Source organism: Neovison vison, chromosome X (genome assembly GCF_020171115.1).
Source record: "Neovison vison isolate M4711 chromosome X, ASM_NN_V1, whole genome shotgun sequence".
Lineage (NCBI taxonomy): Eukaryota > Metazoa > Chordata > Mammalia > Carnivora > Mustelidae > Neogale > Neogale vison.
The window spans coordinates 64,072,225-64,090,243 of NC_058105.1; the positions used below are offsets into that span (position 1 = coordinate 64,072,225).

The window sequence follows — 18,019 nt, forward strand, 5'->3', positions numbered from 1 at the left end:
TGTCTCTGCAGCCGGCTTTCCCGTTCCAATATCCACAAGCTCTGCAACACCCAGACACCCCCGATCCTTCTGTGACCCTGAGAGACCTGAGGTCACGCGGACCCCGCGTGGGCTTCGCCCTGCTTTAGCCTCTGGGGCGATGTCCCTCAGCGGAACAGACTTTTAAAAGTCCCGATTTTGTGCTCCGTTGCTCCGCCGCTTGCCGGGAGCCGGCCCCTCCCCCCGGGGTCTATCTTCCCGTCGCTTTGGATTCACTTCTCCGCCAGGCGTACCTTTCAGAAAGTGGTTGTTTTTCAGTTTCTAGAATTGCTGTTCTTCTTCTCTTTGATCTGCTGATGGATTTGCAGGTGTTTTCAATCTTTAGATAAGCTCTCTAGCTGATCTCCTGCTAGCTAAAGTAGTCTCAGCCTGCTACTTCTCCGCCATCTTGACTCCTCCCCAATTACATCCTTTTTTTAAATGAATTCTTTTGGGTGCTTCCATGTTGGGTGAATAAATATTTACAATTGTTAGATCTTCTTGTTGGATTGTTCCCTTTATTATTATATGAAACTGGTCAGCTCTTTTATTCTAGGAGATGTGTCTCCATGAATGTTGCCTCTCAGGGTTGTGCTCTAAGAAGAGTGAATAATCTCCCTTCTGTGTGTCCCGGAAGTTCTTCAGATCTTTGTTTCCATGCCATCTGCCCCCAGGTTTTTTTGCCTGCCTTCTCTCCAGGAGTAGCATAACACCATTGGGGTTTTATTCCCACCAAGCCCTCCAACCTTTAAAACTCCAAGTTTAAGCTGCACAGTTTTTAAGAACCCCCAAAATTCAGCCCCTCTTTTTTTTTCCCAAATCAATTGCTTTTGGGAAACATCCTCCTTGTGTGTTCCCCAGTGTGGTCCTCTCTTGACCTTCTCCATGACCAAGGTTCCCTTCCATCAACAGGGGCTGTAATCCCTTCCTCCCTTAAACAATATCTCTATACTTTTACCTTCTTTGATGTGGCCTTTTCTTTTCCTTCAGTTGTGGGGTTTGTTTTTTCAGTCTTCAGGTCAGTTTCTGGGGTACTTCTATTGATTTGATAGTTGCCTAGCTGTGTTTGTGAGACAAGACATGCCTAGGGTCCGCCCGCTCTGCTGCTATCTTCCAATGCCAAGAAGCACTTTGCTCTCTTTCCTAAATTATTTTTAATTTGAGTGTAGTTCACACACAATGTTTCATTACATTCATGTGTACAACATCGTGTTTTAACAAGTTTATACATTAGGTTTTACTCTATTTTTCTCAACACTGTACAAATGTTATTATCTGTTTCTGTCCTAATAGGCAATTGCTACTACTACAAAAAAATCACACAGATAAAACAGTTTGTGAGTTTCCAACCTTATAAAGATAAGACAGTAAGTCTTTATAATTTTATAAACCTGAGTACTGCTTTATAAAATACCATTTTAATGAAAACCAACATACGAAATTTTCAGTTTAAAATTTTTTTTCCAATTTATTTATTTTCAGAAAAACAGTATTCATTATTTTTTCACCACACCCAGTGCTCCATGCAAGCTGTGCCCTCTATAATACCCACCACCTGGTACCCCAACCTCCCACCCCCCCGCCACTTCAAACCCCTCAGATTGTTTTTCAGAGTCCATAGTCTCTCATGGTTCATCACCCCTTCCAATTTACCCAAAAGCACATACCCTCCCCAATGTCCATAACCCTACCCCCCTTCTCCCACTCCCCCTCCCCCCAGCAACCCACAGTTTGTTTCGTGAGATTAAGAGTCACTTATGGTTTGTCTCCCTCCCTATCCCATCTTGTTTCATAGATTCTTCTCCTACCCACTTAAGCCCCCATGTTGCATCACCACTTCCTCATATCAGGGAGATCATATGATATTTGTCTTTCTCCGCTTGACTTATTTCACTAAGCATGATACGCTCTAGTTCCATCCATGTTGTCGCAAATGGCAAGATTTCGTTTCTTTTGATGGTTGCATAGTATTCCATTGTGTATATATACCACATCTTCTTGATCCATTCATCTGTTGATGGACATCTAGGTTCTTTCCATAGTTTGGCTATTGTGGACATTGCTGCTATAAACATTCGCACTCTGGAAAACAGCATGGAGGTTCCTCAAAATGTTGAAAATAGAACTGCCCTATGACCCAGCAATTGAACTACTGGGAATATACCCTAAATATACAGTTTTGAATTTTTTAATGGTAGTGATTTGTATTACAAAATTATTTCACCACAAATATTTTTTTAAAATTGCAATTTCTCATTATGCATTTATAATAATATTCAATCCTCCAATATTCTCTTTATATATGGTTTTACTTGTGAGAAATGAGATCTAACTGTAAACTACATATGTATGATACTTTATTAACTCATTATTTAAAATATATCAAGCAAAGTTGTGATATATTTGAATGTATATAGAGGAATTAATGTAGAAATATCATTGTACAATTGCTTTTAATACAAATATAAAAAAATTCTCTGAATGAGTACCAATATATAAAAGTAAGCATAATATAACACACTCTCTGAGACTTTCAAACAAAGAGCTTTCATTACAAAGCTTGAAACTCTGAAGTTTATGACATATGTTAGAACACTATTGTCTTCTATGTGTAAGGTGTATGTGCTGTGTGTGAATATGATACTTTGAGATATTTGGGATGAATTGAATTGTTTGTTTCCCCAAGGAAACAAAAGGAAATGCTCACAGATATTCCAAGTTATACTCATATTAATTCCCACAACTCATATTAATATTAAAAGCTTTCCTCTTTAGTTTACTTTACTCAGGTAGTATAAATTTTCTAAATAAAGGTAGGATCATATTACTCTCCTATACATTTTTGAATGTTTGGATAATTCACTTATGTCTACTTATTTTCAATTACCTTTTTTTCTTGCAGGAAGAAAGTGAAAACTTTGGACCCATTGCTGAGGAACAGGTGTCCAATTTATTCTGCTGCTTATTACTTTCTGTAAAGAAAGATATTTTATTATATGCTCCATAGAACAGTATGTTTCCCTTTGGATGGAAAATACAGTCATGAATAATTCCTTCGGAAGGATCATTTTGAGGTTGAAAGGAAGGATGCCATGTATTGTTAAGGCACTCAAAACACCATTTATTTTTTAAGAAAAATCTTCAAGGTGACATGGCTAAACTGATAGAGAACACAGATTTTTCTAACCAGTAATTTGATTACAATGTCTTTGAATCATTCAAAATTTCAAGAGAGATAGTCTGAAGATCCTCTTTCCTGTGATGAATTTCTAACGCACTGTCTTTGCATCCCACACATGACTGAAGAGCCAAACCACTGTGTTCCAAAAACCTATCATGGAACTCGGAAGTCAAAAAATAATATACAATGGGATCAAGGCAGCAATTCAGATTTGCAAGACATAGAGAAATGATGTGAAAACATAGGGTGCTCCTAATAAAGAAACAGTTTGAAAAGACATGTTGTTTCACCATCATAAAGAATGGAAAGTTGAAGTGGTAAGGAGTGAAGCACACGATGAACACCACTGCACACATAAGGACCATCCACAAAGCCTTTTATCTCTCTTTGGTATTCTGAGGGGGGAGATTGGAATTCTTGTAAAGATTTTCTCATTTTCCATGTGTAATAAGTAATAATTACAACAGGTAAAAGAAAACCTCCAAGTTCAGCTACAGTTATCATGTTAATGGAGGAAGCCATGCTAATGTGTTGAAACCCTAATTAGGCAAAGCAAGATTCAGTGCTGTTGGTTAAACCAGGACTTCTCAGAATTAGAAGTGGCAAACACGCAGCCCCCACAATGATCCAGATGGCAGCACTGATGCCCACATCATACCTACACTTCCAGTTTCTGGCCCTAAAGGGCTTGAGGGGAAAGAAACATCTCTGAAGCCTGATGCACGTCAGGAAACAAATGCTTGCATACATGTTGAGATACTTCAGGTAGAAGCACAGCAGGCAAAGGGCCTTCTGGAAGGGCCAGTGGTGGCTGATGTAATAGTAAATCTGGAAGGGTAAGGACAGCACATGAGCAAGGTCAGCCACAGAGAGGTTGATCATGAAAATGATGGCTTTATTTTTCTTCCTGATGAAGTAGCACAGAACCCACAAGGCTGCAATGTTGGCCAGAAGACCAGGGATGAATATGAGGATGTAGGTGCCTGCATAGAGGGAGTTCTGAAATGACAACTGAAGATCAGTGCACTTTCTTCTTATACTGTTTGTGCTATTACTTCCCATAATGACGATGTATGTTCCTCCCTTTAGGAAAGCATTAGAATGGTGATCTCTGCAGAAAATAAAGTAAAAATAGGGTCAAGGGCATGCCAGTTCATGTTTGGTTATTCAAATATCTACATGCCCTGCCAAAGAAGTATTCAAGTGTGAGCTTTTACAAATTCAAAAGGTATTTTTTATGTAACCTGAAAACATCATGGCAATCTACAAATATATAAAAGCATTGTAGAGCATATTTTTAAACATCAAAAAGGTCACTGTTTTGGCAATAACCTTAGTCAGATTTCCCCCCTTAGTAGCCAGGGGAAGCAATCAAACCTAGAGAGATAACCAACAAGCAAGACCTTACTGGAAATTTCCCCAGACATACATTCTAACACTTTCCTGGGTTTCATATTTAAGTATTATAATTGTCTTCATCTGCATCTTCAAAGTTTGAGATTTAATGGGGTTTCCAATCATTGGTGCTGGAAAAGACTAAAACTGAGTTGATTTTAAATTGCAGTCTTATCAGGGATCAGGTGACTGCTGAGATGAGTCTATGAACCTTTGGGAACGAAACATAAGGGTCTGGGAAGGGCTGACAGGTCATCAGGCCTTGAAAGGATGGAAGCTTGGAAAAAATGGTGCAATACAGGCAGATAAACTTTGGCTCCTTCAGAATTTGGCTGAGGGCAAAATTAGTCCTGTTTGTATGTCATGGCACTTTTCATAAAGTTTCTGTAACTTTAGAGATTTGTGTTTATTAGCAGAATTATGGTAACTTCAGACATTCACATTTATTGAGACTACCCTTGCTACTATTTCAAGCAACTATCAAAATATGTGAAACTACAAGGTATCTGGTGGTAGTTGCAGCGAAAGGGCCTTTTTTTTTTTAATGGGGCACCTGGGTGGCTCAGTGGGTTAAAGACTCTGCCTTCGGCTCAGGTCATGATCCCAGAGTCCTGGGATCGAGCCCTGCATTGGGCTCTCTGCTCGTTGGGGAGCCTGCTTCCCCTCTCTCTCTGCCTGCCTCTCTGCCTACTTATGATCTCTGTCTGTCAAGTAAATAAATAAAATCCTTTAAAAAAAAGGTCCTTTTTTGTGATACTATAAAATTTATTTATTCACTATACACAGAACATGTCCCCTATAAAATGTACATGTAAATCGCTATAAAGTATAATCTGATGAACATTTTCTGAATTACAGAACATACTAAATCAGCTGGGATAACAGTTCTCTGTCTGCCTCAAAATAATCTAATTATAGCACCCAGAGTCTCCTTTATATCTTTTACAAAGTTAAATACTTATTTTGGGGATTATTTCCTAATATGTGTTTGAGGAGGCAGAGTTAACAGTTTAATATGACTCTAGTATATTATATTCAGTTTATTACAGATTAAAACATTTTTTCATTATTTGTATTAATGGGATGCAAACAGAAATACTGGATACTTTTAAGTGGTAGATAACCACAAAATTATCTTTGATAGTATTCTGGGTTTTATAATTACATTGAGATATGAATGATGTAAAAGAGTTACAAATACACCTCAAAACAATGAGGCCATACTGTAATGATTCATTAGATTGTGCTCAGTAGACATCTATTCAATAAGTGAATTTTCTCCCCAATTACCCAGTACAATTTTTGCCCACAGTAAGGGCTCAGTAAATAAATGTTTGCTGAATATACTGACTTAGGACAGAGGTGAGAAGAGATGGACCCTCTTAGCTAGACGTCAAGTATTATAATTGGAACTTATCTGGGAGAGTGTAAGGAAGATGTAAACTGCACATGGCATACAAGTAAATAAACTTAGATGCCAACAAAGCAAATCATTAAGCAGAAAAACACTGGCACTGGAATAAATGGCAAGATTTGCCAATAGCAAAAATGGAACTGATTTTAAGAGATAACCAAGAAAAAGTTTATATTGGACCATACATTTTCTCACAAAAGGGCCTATCTTTAATTTAGCTATTGAGACACAGTCAGTGAAAAATTATTAATTTTGAATTGTTACATTTTAAACAATCTTAATTCTTAGAGAGTACTTCCTTCTAGTGAGTTTAACTCTGTATCTCTGTCATTTTAACCTAGTTCTTCCTACCAATGTCAAATAAAGTTTACTCCCTGTTGCACATGAAACTTTAAATACCTGAAGACAGCAATCCTGTCTCTATTAAATCTTCCTTTATTCAGGTTAAACATTCACTCCTAAAGTGCAGAGTCCCTGTTCTTGGTTTTCTTTTGGATCAGATCAGTATAGCTTTTGGCCCCAAATTACTATAATATAGCCTATTTTAACCCTTGAAAATGACAGTTTACCCAAACATTTGATATTCTCAGGAAATATAGCATGCCTTTGAGTGTAGAAACAAAAGGATAAATGGAATTTTAGTACTCTCTTGTACTTTTTGTGCTTGCAAAGGCAGTTAGTTCATTTCACATTTATGGAATTAAAGGGAAATTGAGACACACTTAACATCAACTATTGAAAGCAATATAAAGTCTGAGACAGAGCCTATTCAACCCAAAATATAACCAATTGGAGTTGTAAAAATTCAGTCAATACACACACAGCTTATACAGTGCCAAACCATCTATTTGATGTCTTTGCATTGACTACATGGTGCTTTCAGATAGACACTGTATTTTAGTCAAAGTTCATTGCAATCAAAGAACCAGCTCATTCAAATAAACAACTTTTTGATTTTTTTTCCCACTGAGTCGACTATTTTGCTAAAACAGCCAGTTAGTCTAGCAAACCCTAGCCAACACTATCTGTTTTTGTGGTATGTTTGTCCACTGAACTAACTAAAACAATTGATCTTGTATTCTGTATACTCATCTTAAGTAAAAGGCCATGTAAACTTGAACCATAATTATTCTTGAAATAAAATTTAGAATAGTTAATGTACATGAACTCTTCCTTGGTCATCTCTGGTTTTGTTATAATAATAAAAATCACTGAATGCATACTTTAGATGAAGTGCTATGCTAAGTACTTTATACACTCTCAATCTGTTCTTCACAGCAATCTTATGCAACAACATAACATTACCACTGTTTTTTTTTTAATTTTTTTCAATTTATTTATTTTCAGAAAAACATTATTTATTATTTTTTCACCACACCCAGTGCTCCATGCAAGCCGTGCCCTCTATAATACCCACCACCTGGTACCCCAACCTCCCACCCCCCCGCCACTTCAAACCCCTCAGATTGTTTTTCAGAGTCCATAGTCTCTCATGGTTCACCTCCCCTTCCAATTTACCCAAATTTCCTTCTCCTCTCTAACGCCCCTTGTCCTCCATGCTATTTGTTATGCTCCACAAATAAGTGAAACCATATGATAATTGACTCTCTCTGCTTGACTTATTTCACTCAGCATAATCTCTTCCAGTCCCGCTGTTTTACAGCTGGAGAAACTGAGGTCCCAAGAAAGGCAAGCCTCACCTCCTCTAAAAAGCCTTTCTTGACCTTTCCAAACCAGAGGTCACTTCTGTGGCCTCACACTATCCATAGTTTTGCTAGTGAGAATACATTTAATACACTTAACATGCTGTGGTTATTTGCCTTTGCATGGAGCCTCTTTAGTTCCTCTAACTAGATTATAATCTCCTAAATATCAAAGACTCATTCTCTTAACTACTTTCTTTTCTCCACAGTAAAGTGTCTCCTAAAGTGTTTTGAACATTTTGGGGATCCACTACATGTTTCTTGAATGAATGACTTGAATGCATGATGAGTGGATAAATCCTGGGGTGGAGGGGTGAAGTCACACTCAGAGTGTCTGGGGAATTAGAATTTAGATGTGATATTTGATTTGACCACCAGGTGTCATAAGTATACCAATGTCCAAACCTTTTAAAATATTTAACACATTTATTTAAAAAATTCCATTAAGGGAGAAGTTATACTAAAGGAGAGAAGTATCAGTAACATCCTATGTAACATCAGAAGAACAACCCTTAAAAGGGAATTTAAGAGTTTTAATTTATTTTATTTTTTAGCATCTATACTTCATTCACATCTCTGGAAACAGTTGGGCTATTAAATTCATTAGAGATCCCTAGAATATTCGAGCAGTTAAAGACAATCAAGATCTTCCGATCATGATACTTTTTATAGATGAGAATACCAAGGCCCCCAAAACAGATTAAATTTTCCAAATTCACAGAGAAAATTATTTGCAAAGGATGAAACAAGATCCTCTTGCCTTCCACTACAGAGTAATTTTTACTTTTCCAGGAACTTTAAAGATGAAACCCATATTTTTGTAATTACCTAATAACAATACAAACTTTTAGAAATCAATACTAGATTTTAGAACTGTAACCTTGACAGTGAACTATTAAAACAAGAGTGATTAGGTCTGTTGTTGCTTTTTTTTTTTCCCCAAAATATCTTAGGACAAATATAGTGTGTGTGTGTGTGTGTGTGTGTATTAAGATTTTATTTATTTATTTGTCAGAGAGAGAAGGAGAGAGAGCACAAGCAGGGGGAGCGGCAGGCAGAGCCGGCAGAGGGAGAAAACAGGCTACCGGTAAAGCAAGGAGCCGGATGTAGGGCTCTATCCCAGGACCCTGGGATTATGACCTGAGCTAAAGGCAGCTGCTCAACTGACTGAGCTACCCAGGTGTCCCAAATATAGCGTTTTTAAAAAGCAGAATTAATACTTTTATCCTTAATAATAAGTTTATCTAAAAAATCTGCTTAACAGCGGTGTCTGGGTGGCTCAGTTGGTTAAGTGTCAGACTCTTGGTTTTCGCTCAGGTCATGATATCAGGGTCCTGAGATCGAGCCCTCACTGGGCTCCACACTCAGCTCCCAGAGTGTGCTTGAGATTCTTTTCCCCTCTTCACCTCCCTCTGCTTTCACCCTCTCTCTCAAATAAATAAATAAATCTTTTTAACTATCTGCTTAACAGTCCTAGATTAAGTTGTTTTTAAACTTTCATTATTTCTTTATATAAGGGTTATAGTTTCACATTAGAAAATAGAGATAAAGAAAAACAAAATATATACATGTCTATCATCAATATTTCCATTGCTAACATATTGGTGTATAACCTACATTTTCCCCCATGCCTATAGATCTATAAATGAATACAAGTATAGATATTTTAACCAAATTTGACTCATACACAAATACTCTTATAATTATAGTTTATTTTCAATCATAATCATTACAAACCTGGTATCATTAATAAATAGGCATTTATTAATAATGATTTATTAATCAATTTATTAATAAATAATCATTTTAATGGTAGTTAGAATTTCATCGGAATTATATAACATAATTTATTTAACTAGTGGACATTGAGGTAGATTCTCATTTTTCACTATTGGAAATAATGCCTTGCTAAACATTCTTGTACACCCATCTTCATACATTTGAGCAACTATTCTCTTTGAATAAATTTTTAAAAGTGGAATTGGTAGGCTTATGATCTATAACACCAAATTATTCTCAAGGAAGACATCCAAAGCTATTTGTCTTTCAAATTACAATACTAATGTTTTCTCATAATATCACAATGTCAAATCTATTTGTTTTCCAAATATACCAAATTCTTTTCAGCTGAAGGAAGAAGTATGGTGTACAGAATTTTGACTCATTATTTAAGGCCTAACTCAGTAATTACCTAGTCATAAATCAACCCAGACAGAATTATTATCCCCATCCTAACATAGTAGTTTTGAAACTTGAGCATGTCTAAGAATCATCTGGAGTGCTGTCCCACCCATGGTATCTAATTTAGTGGGTTTAGGTTAGGGCCCAGTAATTTACATTCCTAATACGTTCCAATGGATCTAGGGACCACACATTGAAAAACACACTAACACACTGTATACCACTGTATACCTAACACACTGTATACCAGCAAGGATTGTGTTTTATCTGAGACACCAGTATATTATCTCCTCACAAATATTGTGAATCATTTAATTAATGCTATAGGCTTAATGTTTGAATTTTTATCCCCACCCCAGAGTCATATGTTGAAATCTAATCCTAAATGTGATGGTGTTTGGAGTGGAAGCTTTGGGAAGTAACTAACTCTTTAAAGGGTTAGTGCCCTTTTAAAAGAGGCCCCAGGGAGATCATTTGCCCCTTCCACCAGTGAGAAGATGGCCATCTATAAGACAGAAAGTGGATTTTCAGCAAACACCATACCTGACAACATCTTAATCTTGGACTTCTTAGTCTCCAGAACACTGAAAACTAAATATTGTTTAAGACACTCAATCTGTAGTTTTTGTTAAAACAACAAAAATAGACCAAGACAGTCAGACATTCTTTTCCACCCTGAATGCGGAAACTCATGGACAATTTTGTAGCTACATTTCATAGCTGTAGTATAATTTGGTTTACTTATCTTCATCCAATTTTTTCTCCTGTCTTGACTGTGAGGAAGAAAATGATAGTAAGACAAAACAGAAACAGTGACAAAAAGATTGCATTATGCTTAGGTATAAGAAAACAATCAGGATTCCTATGTTAAAAACAAAACAAAACAAACAATTTCTAGGGGTACCTGGGTTAGGACCAGTTGGTTAAGAGTCTGACTCTTGATTTTAGCTCAGATCATGATCTCAAGGTCCTTAGATTAATCCCCACACCAGGCTCTGCACTGGGTGTGGAAACTGTTTACGATTCTCTCCCTCTCCCTCTACCCAGATTCCTGCTGAAATCCTCTATCTCTCAAACAAAACAAAACAAAACAAAACAAAACAAAAAAATCTTCTATACTTCTCAATGCTATAATGAAAAGATGAGCTTTTAAGGTTTTGTTTTGTTTGAGAAAGCAAGATATTGGAGAAGTAGGGGACACCATATCAACTGATCCTCTGAATTTAGGTGGGTATTTATCAAATCGTTTTGAACACCCATGAAATCAGCCTGAGATGTAAGAATATACAACTGGATCTCTACAAACAGAAAAGCTACTGCTTTTATAAAGGTTGGAAGGATGGAGTCACGAATCTGCTAGGAGATATTGGAAGATAAACAGAAAGGGGAGGGAGCCACTGTAAGCTGGCACCTGGAAAGTGACATAACACTGGAGGGCAAAATCAGAACACTTAGAAATCTGCTCCTGTAAGAGACACCCTTCCCTGAAGGGGGCTTTGGAAATGAAAAGGCAGAATTCTGGGTAAGACACTGAGGTCTCAGGATACAAGGGACCACAGAGCAAAAGGAGATCCTGAAACAGTAGAGGGCTCAAGCATTGGAGCCAGGAAGTAGGTTTTGGTCAGAGAGCGTAGGAAGAGACTCTCAACAAGGATCACCAGAAACTGTGAATCGGAAGGGTCAATATCCACTCTTTTCTTGAACAGACTAAAATATGTTGAACCACCATCTACAACAGAGCAATAACACAAAGGAGTAGTGGCCAGGAAAAGGCTTATAGCAGAACTGGGTCTGATTCTGGAGCTTCGGGTGCACACATGAGCCCACAGTCTACTCCTAGTTTTAAAAGCACAAAGGCAGAGATACTCCTGGGCCCCTGAAAACTCTTCGAGGAGAGTAGCTGTGGGCTTGCTCTGCAGAAAGCTGTGGTTTGCAGCAGCACAAGTAGAAGTGGATACTGTTTGTCTTGCAGAGTTTATTAAAGAGGGCACTCTGAATAATCTGCTCTGGGCCAGAGGTTTGGCTGCTGCCATTTTTGCCCTAATCCTCTGGAGAGACATGGAAAGGCCCCAGAGTAAAACAAAAACAAAAACAACAACAACAACAACAACCCCCCCCCAAAAAAAAACCCCTCAGAAATCTGGTTTTCAATAAGCCCATACCCGAGATAGGGGGTGGGGCAACTCGGAACAGGCAGGATTCCCTGAGAAACGGAGCAAAAGGCCCCTTCTCCAGAAGGGAGTCTGGAAGAAAAGGTGGATGACAATCCTTTGGATCCTATAAGATTGCAAAATCCCAGCACAAGGGGAAAATTGTATATTGAGCTCCAGGTGGGTCCTCACAACTTATATATTTTTCAAATATAATTTTCCTTTCCTTTTCTTTCTTTTTCTTTTTTTTTTCTTTTCTTATGCCATTTTCCACTGCCGTATTCCTTATATCTTATCCTCATTTTAACTAGAAGTCTATTATACCAACTCATTTTTTCATAGGTCCTTTTTTTAAAAAAAAATTATTTATTTTTTTCAGCGTAACAGTATTCATTGTTTTTGCACCACACCCAGTGCTCCATGCAATCCATGCCCTCTCTAATACCCACCACCTGGCTCCCCGAACCTCCCAACCCCCACCCCTTCAAAACCCTCAGATTGTTTTTCAGAGTCCATAGTCTCTCATGGTTCACCTCCCCTTCCAATTTCCCTCAACTCCCTTCTCCTCTCCATTGCCCCTTGTCCTCCATGCTATTTGTTATGCTCCACAAATAAGTGAAACCATATGATAATTCACCCTCTCTGCTTGACTTATTTCACTCAGCATAATCTCTTCCAGTCCCGTCCATGTTGCTACAAAAGCTGGGTATTCATCCTTTCTGATGGAGGCATAATACTCCATCGTGTATATGGACTACATCTTCTTTATCCATTCATCCATTGAAGGGCATCTTGGTTCTTTCCACAGTTTGGCGACGTGACCATTGCTGCTATAAACATTGGGGTACATATGGCCCTTCTTTTCACTGCATCTGTATCTTTGGGGTAAATACAGTACAGACAAAACGTTGATATCCAGGATCTATAAAGAACTCCTCAAACTCAACACACACAAAACAATCATATAAAAAAATGGGCAGGAGATATGAACAGACACTTCTCCAATGAAGACATACAAATGGCTATCAGACACATGAAAAAATGTTCATCATCACTAGCCCTCAGGGAGATTCAAATTAAAACCAGATTGAGATACCACCTTACACCAGTTAGAATGGCCAAAATTAGCAAGACAGGAAACAACATGTGTTGGAGAGGATGTGGAGAAAGGGGAACCCTCCTACACTGTTGGTGGGAATGCAAGTTGGTGCAGCCACTTTGGAAAACAGTGTAGAGATTTCTCAAGAAATTAAAAATAGAGCTTCTCCATGACCCTGCAATTGCACTCATAGGTCCTTTTTAACTTCTATTTTACCACACATATATTTTTTATAAGTACATGCTTTATTTTAACCCATTTTTCACTCTATTCAGTTTTACCTTTTTATGTATACAAGTTTTACTTTCCTAGTAATTTTGGGATATAGTGTCCTCTAACACACAGACCAAAATACACCCAGGAACAACTGAAACATAGCCCTCCTTTCCTTCCCATTTTAAAATTTTATTTATTTTCTATTATATATGTATATATAATGTATATTATTTTATTTATTATTAAAATGTTTATTATTTTAAATATTTTAAAATAAAATGTTCAATATTTATTATTAAAAATTAAAAATAATATACATACTGTATTATTTTTTTTAAATTTAAAATTTTATTCTTATATTTCATTTAGCTTTGTTTTTTTGGTGGTGGCATCTAACCATGCCAGATTTTGCTAGGGTGTATCAAACTTGGGTGTAGTCGATATTTTGGACTCTGTCCATTCGTTCAACCATCCACTAACAGAATGACTAAAAGGAGGAACTCCCAACAAAGAAAAAACCAGAGACAATGTCTTCTGCCACAGAACTAATGGATAGGGATATAAGCAAGATGTTAGAGATAGACTTCAGGATAGCAATCACGAAGTCAATAGCTAGGTTTGAAAAAAGCTTTAGTGACAATATATAATCTCTAAGGGCAGAAATGAGTTCTAGTCAGACTGAACTTAAAAATGCTATGAATGAGATGCAGACTAAACTGGATAATCTAAAATCCAGGGTAAATGAGGTAGAAGAATGAATTAGTGACCTAGAAGATAAGATGATAGTAAAGAAGATAAGATGATAGAAAAGAAAAGAAGAAGAAAAGATGATAGAAAAGAAGTATCCCTGAGGGAGACAGGGATAGACAGCTACTGACACTTGAAAATAGACTTAGAGAAATCAAAGATTCAATGAAATGCTCCAACGTCAGAATTACTGGGATCTCCAACGTGGTAGAAAGAGAGAGAGAACAGAAGGCATATTTGAAAAAAATCATACCTAAGAACTTCCCTAATCTGGAGAAGGAAATAAGCATTCAAGTCCAAGAAGCAGAGAGGACCCTTTCCAAAATCATTAAAAATAGATCAACATCCCAACATGTAATAGTGAAGCTTGCAGATCTCAGAGTCAAGGAAACCATCCTGAGAACAGGTAGGGAGAAGAGTTTTCTTACCTACAGAGGGAGAAACAACACAATAACATCAGACTTGTCCACAGGGACCTGGCAAACCATAAAGGGCTGGCAGGACATATTTAGGGTAATGAATGGAAAGAATACTTTACCCAGCAAGACTGTCATTCAGAATGGAAGGAGAGATAAAAAGCTTTCAGGACAGGCAGAAACTGAGAGAATATGTGACCACCAAACCAGCTCTGCAAGAAATATTAAGAGGAATTCTGTAAATGAAGAGAAACCCCAAGATTCACGTAGACAAGAAAGAAACAGAAAACCTACAGAAACAGAGAACTTACAGGCAATATAATGGCAATAAACTGATACCTTTCAATAGCTACTTTGAATGTAAATAGGCTAAATGCTCCCATGAAAAGAAATAAGGTTTCAGACTGGATAAAGAAGGAGGACCCATCCATATGCTGTCTACAAGAGACACATTTTGAACCTCAAGACACCTCCATATTGAAAGTAATGGGATAGAGAATGATTTACCATGCTAGTGAACCTTAAAAGAAAGCTCAGGTAGCAATGGTCATATCAGATAAATTAGATTTTAAAACAAAAACTGTAGTAAGAGATGTAGAGAGAGACTATATCATAATTAAAGGGTCTATCCATGAAGAAGATCTAACAATTGTAAATATCCATGCCCCCCAACATGGGAGCAACTAATTATATAAACCAATTAATAAACAAAATAAAGAAACATATAGATGATAGTACATTAATAATAGGAGACCCCAACACTCCACTCACAGCAACGGACAGATCATCTAAGCAGAGGATCAACAAAGAAACAAGGGCCTTGAATGAAACATTGGACCAGATGGACTTCGTAGCTATATAGAGAACATTCCATCCTAAAACAATAGACTACTCATTCTTCTCGAGTGCACATGGAACTTTCTCCAGAATAGACCACATGCTGAGTTACAAATCAGGTCTCAACTAATACCAAAAATTGAGATTATCCCCTGCATATTTTCAGACCACAGTGCTTTGAAACTGGAACTCAACCACAAAAAGAAATTTGGAGCTCAAACAGTTGGAAGTTAAAGAGCATCTTGCTAAAGAATGAATGGGTCAACCAGGAAATTAAAGAACTTAAACAATTCGTGGAAACTAGTGAGAATGAAAACACATCAGTCCAAAACTTACGGGATAGTGCAAAGGTAGTCTTAAGAGGGAAATATATAAGCATCTAAGGATCTATCAAAAAATTAGGAAAAAAAAAACCCTGAATGCACAAGCTAACATTACACTTTAAGGACCTGGAGAAAGAACAGCAAATAAAACTAAACCAAGCGAGAGAAGAGAAATAATAAAGATTAGAGGAGAGATCAGTGAAATACAAACCAGAAAAAGAGTAGAACCTAACAACAAAACTAGAAACTGGTTCTTTGAAAGAATTAATAAGATCAACAAACCACTGGCCAGACTTATCCAAAAGAAAAAGGAAAGGACCCAAATAAATAAAATCATGAATGAAAGGGAAGAGATCACAGCTAACACCAAACAAATAGAAACAATCGTCAGAAATTATTACCAGCAACTACAGGCCAAAAATTAAGCAATCTATAAGAAATGGATGCATTCCCGGGAACTTATAAACTACATAAAGTGAAACAGGAAGAAATAGACAATCTGAACAGACACATAACCAGCAAGGAAATTGAAGTAGTAATCAAAAATTTACCAAAAAAACAACAGTCCCGGGTCAGATGGCTTCCCAGGGGAATTCTACCAAACCTTTAAAAAAGAAATAATACCCATTCTCCTGAAGCTGTTTCAAAAAATAGAAATGGAAGGAAAACTTTCAAACTCCTCCTATGAAGCCAACATTATCCTGATCCCAAACCCAAGACCCCATCAAAAACGAAAATTAGAAACCAACATCCCTGATGAATATGGAAGCCAAAATACTGAACAAGATCCTAGTCAATAGGATCCAATAGTACATTAAAAAGACTATTCACCAGGACCAGATGGGATTTATTCCTGGGATAACAGTGGTTCAACATTTGAAAATCAATCAATGTGATGAATCACATTAATAAAAGAAAAGAACCATATGATCCTCTTAATTAATGCAGAGAAAGCATTTGACAAAATACAGCATCCTTTCCTGATTAAAACACTCTGAAGTACAGAGATAGTGGGGACATACTTCAGTGTCATAAAAGCCATCTATGAACAGCCCACAGTGAATAACAATCTCAATGAGGATAAACTGAGAGCTTTTCACTTAAGGTGAGGAACACAAGGATGCCTACTTCACCATTATTGTTCAACATAGTACTAGAAGTCCTAGCCTCAGCAATCAGAAAATAACAAGAACAAAAAATAAGTAAATAAAAGACATTCAAATTGGCAAAGAAGCAGTCAAACTCTCTTTGCAGAGGACATACTTTTTGTGGAAAACCCAAAAGACTCCACCCCTAAATTATTAGAATTCATGCAATAATTCAGCAACATGGCTGAATACAAAATCAATGCACAGAAATCAGTTGCATTTCCTAATTTATCTGGTCCACAGTTTCCTCCACTGTATAATGTATAACAATGTTGTGTACATTCAAAGAGTCAATATAATGTATGGAGTGCATGTATATGCTACATAGTAATACTGCAAGAAGTGTTATTATTATTTGTTTTGTATATTTCCTCTAAGTCATGAAAGAAGGTGAATTATAAATACATTTCAAACCCCAGCTCAAGTTCCTTGTAACCCTGACCTCTCCAGTCCTTGTTGACTTCAACTTTCTTGGGTTTGCTGATGTATATAGCAACTTATATTCTAATAGCATCAGTCTTTACTAACAATTAAATTTACTGATCATTTACTATGTGCCACCCACTTTAGATATATTATATCATATAATCCTCATGATAATGTTACAAGGAAGGGATATACAGCCATTATGCCCATTTGACCATTAAGAAATTATCAAACTCTTACCTATGTATTATTATCTCCAACTAGTATATTATTTGCTATTATGTCTAGGGTGTAGATTATGAACACTTGTACCTTGACAAACCCTTTATCTGCACTAAAATACAGACTACACCAGTAGTGGACCGAGAATCTTACTCTGTCAATCCCACTGCAAATATCCATGGCTTGATCACTGGCCTTTTCAGGATTTTCCTAGTTTCTCTCATAGTCATATAGTTAGTTTATATTCTCCAGGAACTCTGTCCCTTAAAATTGTTTTAAAGTAGGAAACTCCATTCATTTTATTTAAAGCTTTCAACCCTTCCTATAATAATAACTTTGTAAATGGCTTTTAGGTAGCTATTTCACTTAGACAAGATTCTCTTTTCTCCAAATGCAGGACAATGAAAGTTTCCTGCCCCTGTCTGGCAATGCTACTGGTTTCAGATAGCAAAAGGCTTAGGAACAGAATAGTCTCACCACTTTTGTGCTCCTTTGGCTGTGTCTGTGCTTTATGTTTCTTTCTGAGGACTGAGCCAAGCAGAC

General features: G+C 37.0%; 1 pseudogene; it reads right to left on the reverse strand.

The window, feature by feature from the left end:
* Nucleotides 1–3,163: 3,163 nt before the first annotated feature.
* Nucleotides 3,164–4,261, reverse strand: LOC122897066 (annotated as a pseudogene).
* Nucleotides 4,262–18,019: the final 13,758 nt, after the last annotated feature.